Raw genomic sequence first — 14377 nt, forward strand, 5'->3', positions numbered from 1 at the left:
GAACTTTTGTAATCCTTCAGCTCAGTCTCCCCGAAATCCCCTAGTCCCAGTCATGGGTAAGTGTGACTTTTGAGTGGGCTGCAAGACAGACCAGACCTTGTGTTGTCTTTCTTGCTATGACCTTAGTGAGCAGTGTCATCTCAAGCAGTGTCTCTGAATTTGGCACATGATATGCCAGTCATAGTTTATGGAAACAGGGACATGGTGCAGGGAGGGTGTTTAAGTGTTTGCAAGTGATTAAAGGCAACATTCACAAACACTTTAGTATTAGAGGCAAGCTCAATCTGCATAACTCTACACAGTGTCAAAGACTCATTCAAGACAAAGGATGTTTAAGGAAAATCACTCTAAAAAGAGGCCTTGCAACTTCCTATAAATATTAGGCTTTCTGCCTTCCTTCTGAAATATATTAGCAGCCTCAAGAGGGATTATTGATGCTGGCAAGTTTAAACAGCCCTCAGAAGTTCCTGACAATGTGTACAGCATTCAATTTTTGCATATGGTTCCCCCCGCATGCACTGGAGTGTTTTGAGGTTGGGGTGACTGCAGGTCTCCGAGAAAGCAAGATTGATAAAGCAAAGCAATCGGAGTTATTTCCTATGCATGAAATTGATTAAATGCTTCACTAAATGGCTTATAAATTTGGCTCTCATATTTCTGTCACCCACTGCAAAGATTACAGAAACTCCGTCTATAACCATGTTGTATACAATACCAAATTACAAAAGGTTGTAAAAACTAATGTTTTGTTTAAAATTTTGAGCAGGACCATATGCCTTCGGTGACCTTGAGTAAGCTATTTTAATTCAAAACATTTTAAAGAGTAGACAAGAAGGAAAAAAATCCATCTGCATAACAAAACTGAACTAACAGAATTTAATACTTAGGATGCTGCATATCATTTTTTACTTCTTGCTAGAAAAAATGTCGAATCCCCTTCTACCAGAGTATTCTAATTTTATAGCTACTAAATGTACACGGCACGAAACCTAGAAGCTCAGGTTTCCCCAGACTGAATTTGCTTTTCTTATTTTATGAACTCTGTTATCAAATCTACCTGGGAACTTACATGGCCCCCTCTACTCATGTGCTTCAGGCACCGGTGTTTTCCTGACCTCATCAAACCCTTTAAAGTGAAGCTTTATTGATTTTTGCCTTAGCTTAGAGTTTCATTACCTCCCAAAACAGGGTGAAAAACAGAGCCACAGGAACACTGAGGTTGTCTAGATGCCAAAATGAGTGTAGTTTGCACCCAAATCTGCTTGTTTCCCTTTCATGTGAGACAGCTGTAGGACTTCCTAGAGTTTGTGCACTGGTACAGCTCTGTGAGCATTGTCAGCTGCTGAGATCTACTGGTACAACATTATCCTGACTATGCTCAGCCATGTGCAGTGTCCTGCACACATTTGACAACCGCTGCTGCTGCTGCTCGCACTCAGTTGTGCTCTTGGTCCAGAGCAGAATAAACTTTGGGGTATCTGAGTCTTCTGTTATTTTAAAATTTTGTGCTGGCTTATGCCTTGGCTGTCCTTGTGTAAGCACCTGGCCTGGAAACCTAAGGTCTTCCAAAGTGTCTAATTGTGGATGTGCCCAATGTCAGATTAGACAAAGCTTGGAGCAACTTGGTCTAGTGGAAAGTTCCCTGCCCACAGAAGGGGAGTTGGAACAAGATGATCTCGAAGGTTCCAACCCAAATCATTCAGTGATTCTATGACTGTAGGAAAGGACATTACTTAGAAAGTTACAGCTATATAGTTAGCCACACTAAAATAGGTAGATTGCTTTATAAATCCAATACACCCTGAACTTCTGACATCACAAATAAAATTTTACAGGATCTTTTTTACATGGAGCTCCATTTTGCAGCGGAGAAAAGTTCAGCAGGCACGTTGCCTTTGCCCAGTTTCACAGTGCAAGTCCTTTGGCAAAACTTGAGGCTGAGCTCTGGCTCTTCTGCTCCCCAGTGCTCCAAAAGCTCAACCATTCTCTCCTCAACTCTACAACTAGAGACCTTAAGTGATTAAATGTAAGTACTGAAGCGAAGCTCATAGCAAGCAAGAGTGAATTGGCATGAAATGCAAACATAAGCATGAGAAAACAATCCATGTTTTAACCATAAATGCCTGTTTTCTACAGGAAAAGCTATGTTCTCCCATAACATTTACAAGCCATCTTGTCCCCTGCAAGGATTAACATTTGGCATCGAAACACTGATCTGGCAAAGGGCTGCCAGTAACGTAATCTTTTTTACAACCAACAACATGCTTAAAGACTTGACAGACTTGACCTCTGCCCATTGCTAATCCCTAACTTTCTTGCCCATTGAGATGTACACCGTTAAAGAGATGGCACCGAATGTATAGCAAACAGCTTAACTTTAAGTGATGGAAAAACAAGAGCTGCCCAGGGAAAAGCATTGAGCAGAGGGAAATCCAACTGTGGCTTACCCAGCCTGGCTGGGAGTTTGACCCCACGGTGGGTAGAGGTGCCTGCTCAGTTATACATTTGTGGAGACTTTGTTGCTGCCCAGATGGGAGAAGGCACCTTTTGGCAAGGGAGGATGCAATGTATTTGCTTGGATTACTGGAGAGCCCAAACTGTAATCAGACTTTTTGTGCTCAGACAGTCTGAACAGTCCCTGTTCCCAAAGGATAAAACTAAACAAAGTAGATGAAACTCATACATGGAAAAATGAGATATAAAGAGACCTTATATTTTACTGAACCAGTTTCTCACCTCCCAGTTCAGGCATCTGGTAAAAAAACCAGAGTGGTAGATTTACATTATATTCACAGAAAATAACAGTCAATCCAAAAAGATTCCAGCTGTCTTTTCTTTCATTTGTGTGACAACCAGTCCTGGGACACATGCCAGCTCCTCAGATATTGCTACTCCACAGTCTAGTTATTTTAACTTCTGGCAACTGGTTATTTGACCTCTTGGTGGCTTGTCATTTTAGTATCACTTTCTCTATGTGGATAATCTAGTGGGAATCCCTCCTTTATAAGGCAACAGTCTATACGTGGTAATTGGCCAGAACACTGAAGTATTGTGCTGTTAAGTCCAGTCTTGAACTACAGCTGAGGAGCTGTGGCTGGGAAGCACAAAAAGTGTGTTACAGTGCCTTGTTCATGAATTAGTGGTCGTCAGACACTGGGAGAAAACTAATTTTTTCTATGCCGTGTGTTATATATCAACTTTGGATCACTCCATAAAGCCATGTGATTGCAACCTCCTTCTCCTGGATGAGCACAGCCCAGGCTCCAAAGCACACACAAGGAGGAGATTCGAGCAGCATCACCCTCAGCTTTCACTGGCTTGAGAATGCTGAGTTAGATCACTTTGGTGGGAGAAACCAGCCAGGTGTAAGGACTGATCTATCTCAGAAAAGCCTTATGTCTGTAGACAGTCTCATCTTCAGATGCTGTACTCAGTGAAAAAGCATGCAAATAAAAGAAGCGGCCATATATCTTTAATTTGAGGTGATATTCCTTTGTCCACCTTGAGCAATCAAAGCACAGCCATAGATTTTTCCGGTAGTCTGGGAATGGGATCTTAGAAAATGGTGTACTCAGTCTGACATGAACTTAAATAGGTTTCAGAATAATCCATTATGCATCAAGTGTTTAATTGACATAATTAATATTTTTAAGGGGAGCCATTTACATTGTAAGTTCTATACACATTATTTACAATTTCAACAGTAACAGTTAATGCTCTGTGACAAACTATATTGTTTCCAGCTTGTTATCCATTCATAACAAGGTCAATCTATTACCATTATTTTTGTGAATGTAGCTGTTACCTTGAGGCAAAAAGTTAATTGTAAATTACAGAGGAGGGATTATTGAGTTGGTTTTTTAAACTGTATTCACTGCAATGTATGGTAATGGTGCTATTTTTATGAAACATTTACATTTAAAAGCATTTTGTTATTCATATCACACATGCTGGACAAATTCACTTTTAAACTTTTCAAGAACTTGCTCAATGGGAAGGGAAGAGCCATTTGGAAGGATCCAGCTGAACACTTCATAACCACTGCAGTTAAAACCAGATGCAGTCTCATCTATTTTTCCCCTTTGTCTGAGGCTGGTCCCTCTGCCATCACCATTCAACACAACTCTGAGAAGTGCTTAGTGCTCTGAGCAGCAGGAGCAGATTTGATTGTAATTTAAGGTAACATCACAAAAGTGATCTGTAAGAGATGTATCTTCAAATTTTATTCAGACCCTGACACACAGCAAGTACTCAGGGCCACTCTGATGCCTGAACTCTTCTCCTCCCTACTTCTGCACAATTTCTACTGCATGCGTTGGTGCTCTGTCAGACAGAGTTAAATTTTATATTTACACCCTGCCTTGTTTCCTCCCACCTGAGCAAAAGTCAAAGGGTCCGTGGCATTGCTGCTTCCCAGATAGTAGTAAAATTGTCATTCAGAGACTACACAGAAAAGGATGGAGAACCATCATAAAACCCGTCTTTCCCACATCATTTTAACAATGCATCTCAGGGCAAACCCATGAGCTTTCCTTTAGATCATGGACTTGTCCATCTTAATGGAGAGCTGACACCATTTAACTCCAATCTAGATCTGCCTGCAACATTTATCTCCACTTCAGTTTTCTTCTATATTGTATTCAGAATTAGGTGACTTTTATAATCCCATTCTATTCTGGCTTCAATTAAAATACTGTCATTTTATCTTCACAATCACTTCCAGAATAAGAGAAGACAAACTCATAAACACTGAATATTTTGAGCACACTAAAGAATGTCAGAGACTGATCAGATGCAGAAATGCATTTCCAGTCACACAGAAATAAAGAAGCGTGTTAGAGTTTTATCTTCCTTTCTCTACTTAAGAATAGGCAGGTGAGAGTTGTTGGGATATTTCCTTAACCAACCCATAAGAGACGTGTTCCAAATTCTCAGTGATGAAATTTGTGTAGTGTGCTGGGGGTGTTTGGGTGAAATTTTATGGAGAAAAATTGAAGTCTGTTAGAATCCATTGCTCCAACACTCAGTTGCTCACTTGAAAAAATCTATTCCTTTCTTCCTCAAGTCCTAATGAAAAATAAATTTGTTAGGCTTGTGTCTTATATTTAAAATGTTTAATGTGCTGTATCAGACCAGGGTTATTTCTACCTCATGCTCTCAGAAACTTCAAGGCATCATCAGGTATTAGCATACCAAGCTTGGAACGGGTTAATTAACATTATTTCTGTGGTCTCCTTTGCTGGTAGCATGTTCAAAGTGCACAGAGCTCAGAACATGTGCATTCTTCATCCAATAACTTGTCCAGTAATTGGTATATTGATTGCTAATGTCATCATGTTTTAGTATATATAAACCCTCTCACTCTATCACACAGCCGCCAACAATCCAAGAAGTCATTGTTTATTCATTGTAACTCCCAAACTGGCCGTGTCAGATTCTGCTTCAGGCCTTGCTGATAAAAATCAGCAGATGATTGGGCACACACATTCTTGACATGGCTGACCCATGACATCTTAGGGCCAGCAGGGAGCCTGTCATTATGCGTACAATACTCTTCTTTCTTCCCCCTTATCTATTCCCAGATGACTTTGAGATTTTTATTAACTCATTAATGACTGAAGATGTCATTAAAGAAAGTGGGGGGGTGGAGGAGAAGGACGTTTTGTTTGTTTGTTTAAAAGTGGGGAGCAGCAAGCCATTGGCTCCACTTGGAGAAAGATGAGGAGCCTCCAAGACAAAGCTGAAGTATATCCAGAGGAAAAGATCATCAGCTCATTAGGATGACTAAAGCCAAGCTTTGGACAGAGAAAATTATATTAGGTCATATTCGAAACAGAACTAAAGAGGGAGGGATTAATTTCTCCACAAAAGTAGCAAAAAAAGGCTGATCAGGTTTATTTAGCAGAATCAGGAGCCCTTACTAGCACATGAGGATATGTCCCTGGCACTGCCTGGCTGTTCAAACACTTCAGTATTCACTCAGAAGGAGTTTTGTGTTCAGCGTGGGCATTTTATGATGCCTTTTAAAGTGTGTCACTTTACACAGAGAAATAGTATCTGGTTTTAGGATTTTTTTAGATTTTCTTGTATATATGTCCGTTCAAAGGACATTGAAGATCATTAAATAGTAAGCACACCTGAAGTTTTTTTCAGGTTCTTTTTTTTATCCTAAGTTTGTGAATTCTGTCTGTAAATGTAGAAAACTATTGCATATATAATTTTGCATATTTTTACTATATGGTCAGAATTTTACTACATTCAAATATATATATTTAAAGCAGAATTCTCATGTGAGTCTGTTGACAGCCTATTTCTGACCCTACAGCACTCAGTCATGAAAATTACCCTAAATTCAGGATAAACAGCTAGTCCCACCTTGTAGATTTTTCTTCCACTTGAAAATGTCGCTTATATTTCTTAATTTCTCTATGAAACAATCTGATATTTTTATTGGAAGCTGGATTCATCTGACAATGAAAGTCACCTTTCTCCTCCCGAAATTTGTGTGTTTCCTATCATTAGAGTCCTGTCGGCTTAGAACCAAGGACTTAATATTTTAAAGACTGCAATTATTTTATTTTAATGGTTGCCATTTGTGGGTTGACTGAGGAATAGTGAACATTTTCCTTTCCTGGGCAGCTGCCCTCCATATGGCTGTTGATCTCAACCTAGAAAACTCTGATGTGATTCTGTGATTCCAGTGGTTCTGGGTGCTAAAGTGACACAGAGCTCAGTGTCATGTGCCTTGGCTGGCCCTTAATAGTCCTTGTTTCCATGTCTATCTGCTTGACAAGGTGAGTGGAAGAAAGATGAGCCTGTTTCCCAAAGGGAGCTGCAAGTATTGGTATAAGATAATGGAATAAGCTCCATAGATAGGAGCTGTGAGTTACTGCAAGCAACTCGAACAAGAATCTGCTTATTCCATCACATAAACTACAGATAATGGTCTGGCAATCAGATGTATCAATCTGATCTCTTAGACTGAGTACAGTCAGTTTTAGTACTCCTAATAGGAGCTAAATTAAAATAATTTAATTAAACCACATTTTTTGTGACAACTCTCCATTCTCTCCACTCAATAGATGATCAGATCACCTGGGTCATAGGGCAAACATTTATTCTCAGGAATAATGATAATATTTGCTGTGTCCTGAGTCCTTGTGAAGACAGTGGACATTTTCTGCAGTATTATATGTCATTTCTGGTTTGCTTCTTTAAGAGCAATTTCTATTCTTCTTTTGTCTCCCGATAATTAACAGAATATTGTTTGTATTGTAGTGGGAGCTGGAGTTCTCCATCAAAGGTCAGGGACTTGTGCAAGATGCTGTCTGGGGCTTTAAAAAACTGCACATACATATATCTTTATATATCTATATTCTCCAAAGGAACACAGATGGGTTTGAAAAAGGAAAAAAAATGGCAAGCATTTGCTGGCCTAATCAGCTATGCCCTGATTAATCAAGGTGTGTCATTTCCCAAATGCACCTTTCTGAGAGGAAGTTTTCCTTTCTCCTCCCTTGCTGACATCCAGGCTCTCTTCCACAGTGTACCAGAGTGGGAACCTGTGATGAATCTTGGGATAATGGACTGTTGCTTTGACAAACTACTCCTAGTGAAACACGTGCCTGTCTTGGCGACAATAATAGCAAAGTGCTGATTTTGTGGAAGAAATAGAGGCTTTGAGGGCTACAGCGCCAGACTTTGAGTCTATAAATTGCTGGCCTGGGATGTTAGATGCCTTTTAATATTTTCAAACATCCAGTAGAGTAATGAAAGAACTGTAGGACTACCCTGATGTAAGACCTCGGGAGAGTTGTTTTCAGAGATCATGGAAGCTCACAACTTGTTTAAGAACATGAAGTCCTATCCAAGTAATAGCTGGAAATAAGTTGCTTGATTTTTCTATCCCTAAAGACAAATTCTTGTAATAGCAAAAGTGTAAAATCCAACAAAGAGAGGCTTGATACTTTCAGATACTCCAGCCACTTCACAGTGGAAAAAAAAAAAGACAGACTGACAGTGAAACTATTTGGGGTAAATAATGAGGACAGACTTCTCAGAAATAAACTGGCATGGATTTGGCCATGAGATGTCAGATTCATAACTTGGGAAATGAAAGCCTCTATATAGTAGAGAGCAGGCCCTAGCCCAGCAGTGGCAATTCAGCGTTCTGAGCCACAGGGATTTCTTTATAAGCAGTGGTATATTAAATGTGGGATCGGGTAGGCCAAAAGGACAGCAGTAAAACAGACAACGTGCAGTGACCAAAAATGAGCTGAAGCCAGACACTAATTACTTCACAGTAATTTTGTTTTCTTGTAGAGTGACTAATATTGCTTGCTCCTGGAAGGTAAATGCCTTCCCTATCACTTAGGTTTTACATCTACTACAGTTTTTTTTTTGTTTAAGTGAAACTGGGGAGAAAGCAGCTTTTATTTATCTGATTTTGTACCATTTTCAATGTGAAGATGAGGGGTGGATTGTTACACTGTGCACATAGCTGGAGTGGGCTGAGGAAGAGCACTTTTAGACGGGCCTAGGTCAACAAAACAGATTCATCCATCACATCTGCCAGAGTGAAAAGATAGTTGTCTGGATGCTCGGTCAATCCGAGACCTTTCTGCTGAGTCAACTGACAAGATTGCAGATACTTGTGACAATGAGGACACTTATCCACTGGTAAGTGGACTGAAGACCACCAACACATTTGGCGGTGGGTCTTCAGCTTGGGAAGCTCTAAACTCTTGAACACCAACGTTTGCAGCCCTCCTCTCCTTATTGCCTGAGAATCGTTACCACAAACTAAGATGGAATAAGAGGAAAGAACAAAAGGACGGGATTCTGAGGTGCTGATGGTGGAAGGTGAGAGAGTCAGTAGAAAGTACAGTAAAGAAACCCATGACAAGTCATGATAAATGGGTCGTTATAAAATTCATGTTTAGGCTGCACCAGTCTGGGGATAATGCCATTCGTCATGGCAACACTGGGGCACTAATGAGCCCTCATTGCATATTCATGGATTTGGTGCCTCTCTCCTCTCTCTGCCTCCCTCCCACCCTGAACCAATGCCTGGTAAATATCTCCACCTCAAGCTGAAACTCGACTTAGGATGCTTTTTTTTTTTTTTATTTGTTATGTTGCAGCAATTACACTGTAAAAGTGCTGCACAAGATTGATTGTTCTGATCTGTAGTTCAATTGTAAATTAGAATACACATCCCCCTGGGGACACACGGCCCCTATTTGTGATTAAGAAAAAAGCCCCATAATAGACTAATAGCTAAAGTTCTCTCTCTTTTACTTTCAGGCAATTAGCTTGATGAAATGGCCTCTTTTTGTGTACCCTGGAAGTGTAAACCGATATCATAATGAAGTATATGATGTTTATTCTATTATTTTCACCTTGCCATGTATGCAGGAATGCATAAATAATGGCTGCTTTGTCTAGTACATTTACTGATTCAGAAGTAAACTCTGTCTTAAAGATGCAGCATGTGATTCCACAGCCTTCTGTTAAGCTGGACACTGTGACTACTCCCTATAAAAACTCATATTCTGCCCAAAAAAGTTGGAGACCATTTTTAGCCAGGTGATTAAATACTGTTTGCAAGACACTTTCATTTATGACAAACCTTAATTGGAAAATCCTTTTAATAACCTTGTGAGGAAAACAAGGTATGTCCATTTTACAGAAAGGGAAACTGAGGGACAGATGTTGAATGCATTACACAAGCCCACACAGGACCTTAATAAGTGCTTAAGAAATTCTACCTCCTTGAAGGTTTTTTCAGGCTTTTTTCCTCTCTCTCTGTAAAGTGTTATTAATGCTGTCCTGGATGGGTCATGGAGTGGCTCTGACCTTAGTCTTCCTCAAGGACCTACAACTCCACGGTGTCACGGTTGCCTTCATCCCCCTGTGACACATATGGCTAAAGCTCTTTCACCTGAATCCAAGGTGGATATGGTCGTGCCCATATTCAGTATCATGTGTTGGATGTTGGCTTTCCCAAGGCTCAATTTGAGCTGTCAGTCTGAGCAAATGAGTGATGTTGTGCAACAGTGCTCTAACACAGGGATGGTGTTCGTGCAGTTGAGCTCCAGATAAATATCTGGGAAGAAAACTGCCATGTGATGATAGCTCTGGGCGTATCTGCCTGGTGAGGAAAGGTGCCTCTGCATTAGCCTTTCACTTTGGCCCAGGAGTGCACTTTTGAAGAGAATCGTCCAAATGACCCTGCTTACCCTGTCCCACCAGGCCAGGCAGCCTGGCAGCATGCAAACGGAATTCTTTCGTGTGGAATTAAAGCAGGTGATGTGGTCTGGGAGCTCCAGCAGCTAACGGAATTCAGTCTACAGGAGCATGCTAGGGCTAGTCTGAGTAAACCTCTGCCATGCAATGACCTGGGGTCAGTCCTCAGAACACAGTGTAGACAGACCTTTCTTTGCCTATTTGCTGAGTGGAGCGGGGTTCCTATCCAAGAAGTTATGACAAACTTGGATAATACGGCAGGGAGGACATGTGAAATGGCCTGAAAATCGTGCCTGAGGAAATGTACTGCTTTATGTATAACCCCATCAGTTTGCCTGCAACAGAAATGTCTCCATTTAGTTTAAATTCTGTGTGAGAGGGGTTCTGTAGGGGAATAAAACTGAGCTTGGAAACATTTTGCTAAGAAGCACTACCAGTGCAAACCTTCAAAGGGTAACTCTGTACATGGCTACAAAACCATATTCTGTTTAAACTTGTTCATCATTGTCTTCTTGCATGACAGCCCTGGCATTTAAAATATGTTAGAGGTGACACAATACTTTCACCTGGTGCAGACATATATCACTGGAAGGATGTTCTCATAAACAAAGTGCTGCAGGCTATGATCTTATCATTCTCCTCTTCCTTCTTCTCAGCTCAGTTCAATGACAAACACGTATTTCTCTTCTTTGCTCCAGTTTCTGCTCTACAGGAGCCTGGTGTTGGAGCAACAGGTGATGTTGCAAATCAGGAATGACAAGCGTTGGTGGTGGCCTGGTGGGGGGAAGCATCAGAGGGGGCAGAAAACAAATGACACAAATTTTATCCTGGTTCAGCTGGTGCAACTCCGTGGCAAGAGCAGAAGTGCACTCGCGTGCGTGCCTGCACACGCGTGGGGTTTTTCGAGGAAGACAAAGCAAATTAGAGCGTTCATGTGTAATTAGCTGACTATTAGTGTGGTTCAGCCAAGGCAATAGGCAGACAGTTAACTTGAAGATAGCTCGCAGATAAAAGGGCTGAGAAGGGTGTTGTGGAGAAAGCTGAAGGTAATAGTTCAGAAGATAAAATCCTGACAAATTGAGCAGGCATCTCAGAACGTTCTTTACCCACACCATTAGCACAGTGAAGCTACACAGGCCTTCCCTCTCTCCCCTACAAAGCTTAACCCTCCATGGCATCTGGGGCTCTTTGTCCTTGGATAGCTCACTTCTATTTTATTTGAGAATTCTAATTTTCTGTTTAAACACATTAGTTTGGACTAAAACTGAAATTTCCTGCTTGTGCTTCCTGCCCTCCTTCTCGTGCCGTGTGAAACAGAGATTATTACTCCTGTAGAGGCTGGAATGCCTCCAGCTCTTTATCTGAGAGTTTGGGTGACCAGGTCTAGTAAAAACACTATCATTAAGCATCACACCTGGGGAGAAGCCAAAAGTGTGTCCGAGTTCAAGTCTTTGCAACTTCTGTGAAAATGTGGGTGTTTTAGTAAATCTCTGTGCTAAATGAAAATGTCATTATAATTTTCTCTCATTTTACACCTGACAGGGAAGTGCTTTTTCTGTCCTTTGGGAGTTTTCAAGATTCCTTTTTTTTTTCAGCTAATTCTGTGGCTAACCAATAAGCTGCTAAAGAGTGAAAAATCTAACTGAGCCATTTGCTTCAGTAGTTTCAAAATATTTCAGTTTTTTACTTTCACTTACAAATTAAAAATTAAAATCAAAATATTTTTCAAAGCAAATATATGTTCACTTTTAGAACAATATGTATTGGGACAATTGCAATTATTTTGAAAAATCTTTAACATCTTTTTCTTAGCTGAGATGCTTCATGTAAACTGTTTTATTCAATCCCAACCTTTTTGCTTGTTTGGCATTTCCCAGCACAGAGTTTTCATGGAAAACTCTAGACATAATTCACTTTTATCATCAATTCAGTGTATGTTGGGGATGACTTCTGGGAAAGAATAATTGAGAATTTCATGCTGAGTTGATCCAGCACTGAAATTCTCAAATACTGCTGAAATTATCCATACTTCTGATTATCCAGTCATGAAAAACTTATATTTCTCAAAGGTCATTAAGCCTATGGCCCCTTCCATTCCTCTCAAGTAGAATTGATTAAAAGTTTTTCTGTTGAAGAAAAGGTTAATCATATGTTTTGCACAACTTGTGCACTATTTCTTTGTCAGTGTGTAAACTCTCTAGAAAGACTGTTAGAACTTTTTCTTGCAAGGAAAATGCACTCAGATGAGATGTTCTTCTTTTCTGTCATGCCAAACACAGAATTCACCAAATAGACAGGAAAACCTTCACCATTGGCGGGGGTAAAGCCATACTCACTGAAGAACATGCTATTTTTGCAGGCAATAAATCACCTCTCAGCATACAGTTAGCAAATTTTGGTTCATAGTTATTCTTTAACCCCCAAAGAAAATTCCCACTGCTACTTTTAATGCTTGTTTGTCCAAGCCTTGTGTAAGCATTTGTCACGAGCGAAATTTGGAGTAAATTCTCTACAGAAGAAATGTGGAATCAAGAGTGGGCAAGATTTCGTTGGTGTTTCTTTTCATCTTGAAGCAGGGAACCTTCTACTGTAGATCTCAAGTGATGCTCAAGAGGAACAGGCAGGTACAAGGAGGAGAGCCAAGAGCCTGCCACTAGAGAGAAACCCTGGGGACAGTGTCAAGGTAAGGGCCCTCACCAGCCACTCAGCAAATGCTTTCTTTGTGACTTTTGCTGCCCTCTTACCTTCTGCCCATGACCTGTCATTTTCTTCATCCCACTTTGCACAATGACAGGAAAGCCTGAGGTTTTACACAGGTTTCTGGAGAGAGGAGCAAGCTTTCAAACAACTGTTTACCTTGCCTAAAATCAGCAGCTGGGTTACACCAGAGATCCTGCAAGCCCCTCACCATCTCCTCTGAGGAGCAGCTGAGGGAACCTGGGGTGTTCAGCCTGGAGAAAAGGAGGCTCAGGGAGGACCTTATCACTCTCTACAACTCTCTGACAGGAGGTTGTAGCCAGGTATGGGCCGGTCTCTTCTCCCAGGTAACAAGTGACAGAACAAGAAGAAGAGACCTCAAGTTGCACCAGGGCAGGTTTATGTTGGATATTATGGAAAATTTCATCACTGAGAGGGTGATCTAGCATTTGAACAGGCTGTTCAGAGAAGCAGTGCAGTCATTATCCCTGGAGGTGTTCAAAAAATGTGTGGATGTGGTTCTCAGGAACATGGTTTAGTGGTGGACCTGGCAGTGTTGGGTTAATGGTTGAACTTGATGATCTTAGAGGTCTTTTCCAACCTTAATGATTCCATGATTCTATGACCCCTGTGGCAGAAACCCCCAGCAGATATACAGAAAAATGTCAGAAGTCAAATTAATTCTTCTCATGAGGTATTTTCCCCATTCCTATCACTCAGTGCATTAGAGACTGGCAATGGAAGTTGCATAAAACAAGAATGTTTACTGGTATGTAATGTTTTAAGTTGATAATATTTTTCGTATTCTTTTGGCAGAAATTCCTGCAATTTAATTAACTAATTGTGCTGCATGAAAAAATTTTGTTCACTTTAAACCTCTTTTGCTCCTTGTATTAACATAGTCTATAAATATTCACGTCCTAAGAACATTCTTTGTGACATTTGCCATGATATAAACCTCAGCCATCTCCTTCCAAAGAGTTCTAAATTTATCTAGTTTATCCTTGCACGGAAGCAGATACATACAATTACTGACAAGACAACCACTATCAAACCCAACTGTTGTTACTGAGACTGAAATGCTTCCAAAAATTAATTATTTAAAATAATCCAAACGGTGCAAATATCCAAAGATCAAGCAGATCTATAAAACTTGCCTGTAGCAAAATCATGCAATTAGAATCATGCTCATAAGTGTTGCAGTCTTAAAACATTAATGGAAGGAGTTATTAAAATTGTATTTGATTTGCATTATTACAACACTGAATGCACTATGGAAAACTGAATCCATGAGTGAGGTGCAGCACAAGCAGAGTCTTATTATCTGAGTTGGAACTTTAAAATAGACCATGCTTTACAGTTCTGCCAGAATTTTCTTTAGTTTTATTGCTCTTCTAAATTGATAAGGACTTCTGTTTTTATATTAGAAATA

The 14377-nt window shown here is 40.3% G+C and overlaps 1 long non-coding RNA gene across 3 annotated transcripts in view; it reads right to left on the reverse strand.

The window, feature by feature from the left end:
* The window catches only part of LOC121669947, a 69712-nt gene that overhangs the window by 19729 nt on the left and 35606 nt on the right, over positions 1-14377 (reverse strand). Inside the window, exon 5 of one of the 3 annotated variants that reach the window (XR_006017964.1) lies at positions 9633-11022. The exons of the other annotated variants lie outside the window; for them this stretch is intronic. This is a non-coding gene — a long non-coding RNA (uncharacterized LOC121669947). Of the gene's footprint in view, positions 1-9632; positions 11023-14377 lie in introns of those variants that run through there. 3 annotated transcript variants of the gene reach the window in all.

The sequence above is a fragment of the Corvus kubaryi genome, unplaced genomic scaffold, assembly GCF_017639235.1.
Source record: "Corvus kubaryi isolate FWS band 111438036 unplaced genomic scaffold, C.kubaryi_AGA036_p1.0 37394, whole genome shotgun sequence".
NCBI lineage: Eukaryota > Metazoa > Chordata > Aves > Passeriformes > Corvidae > Corvus > Corvus kubaryi.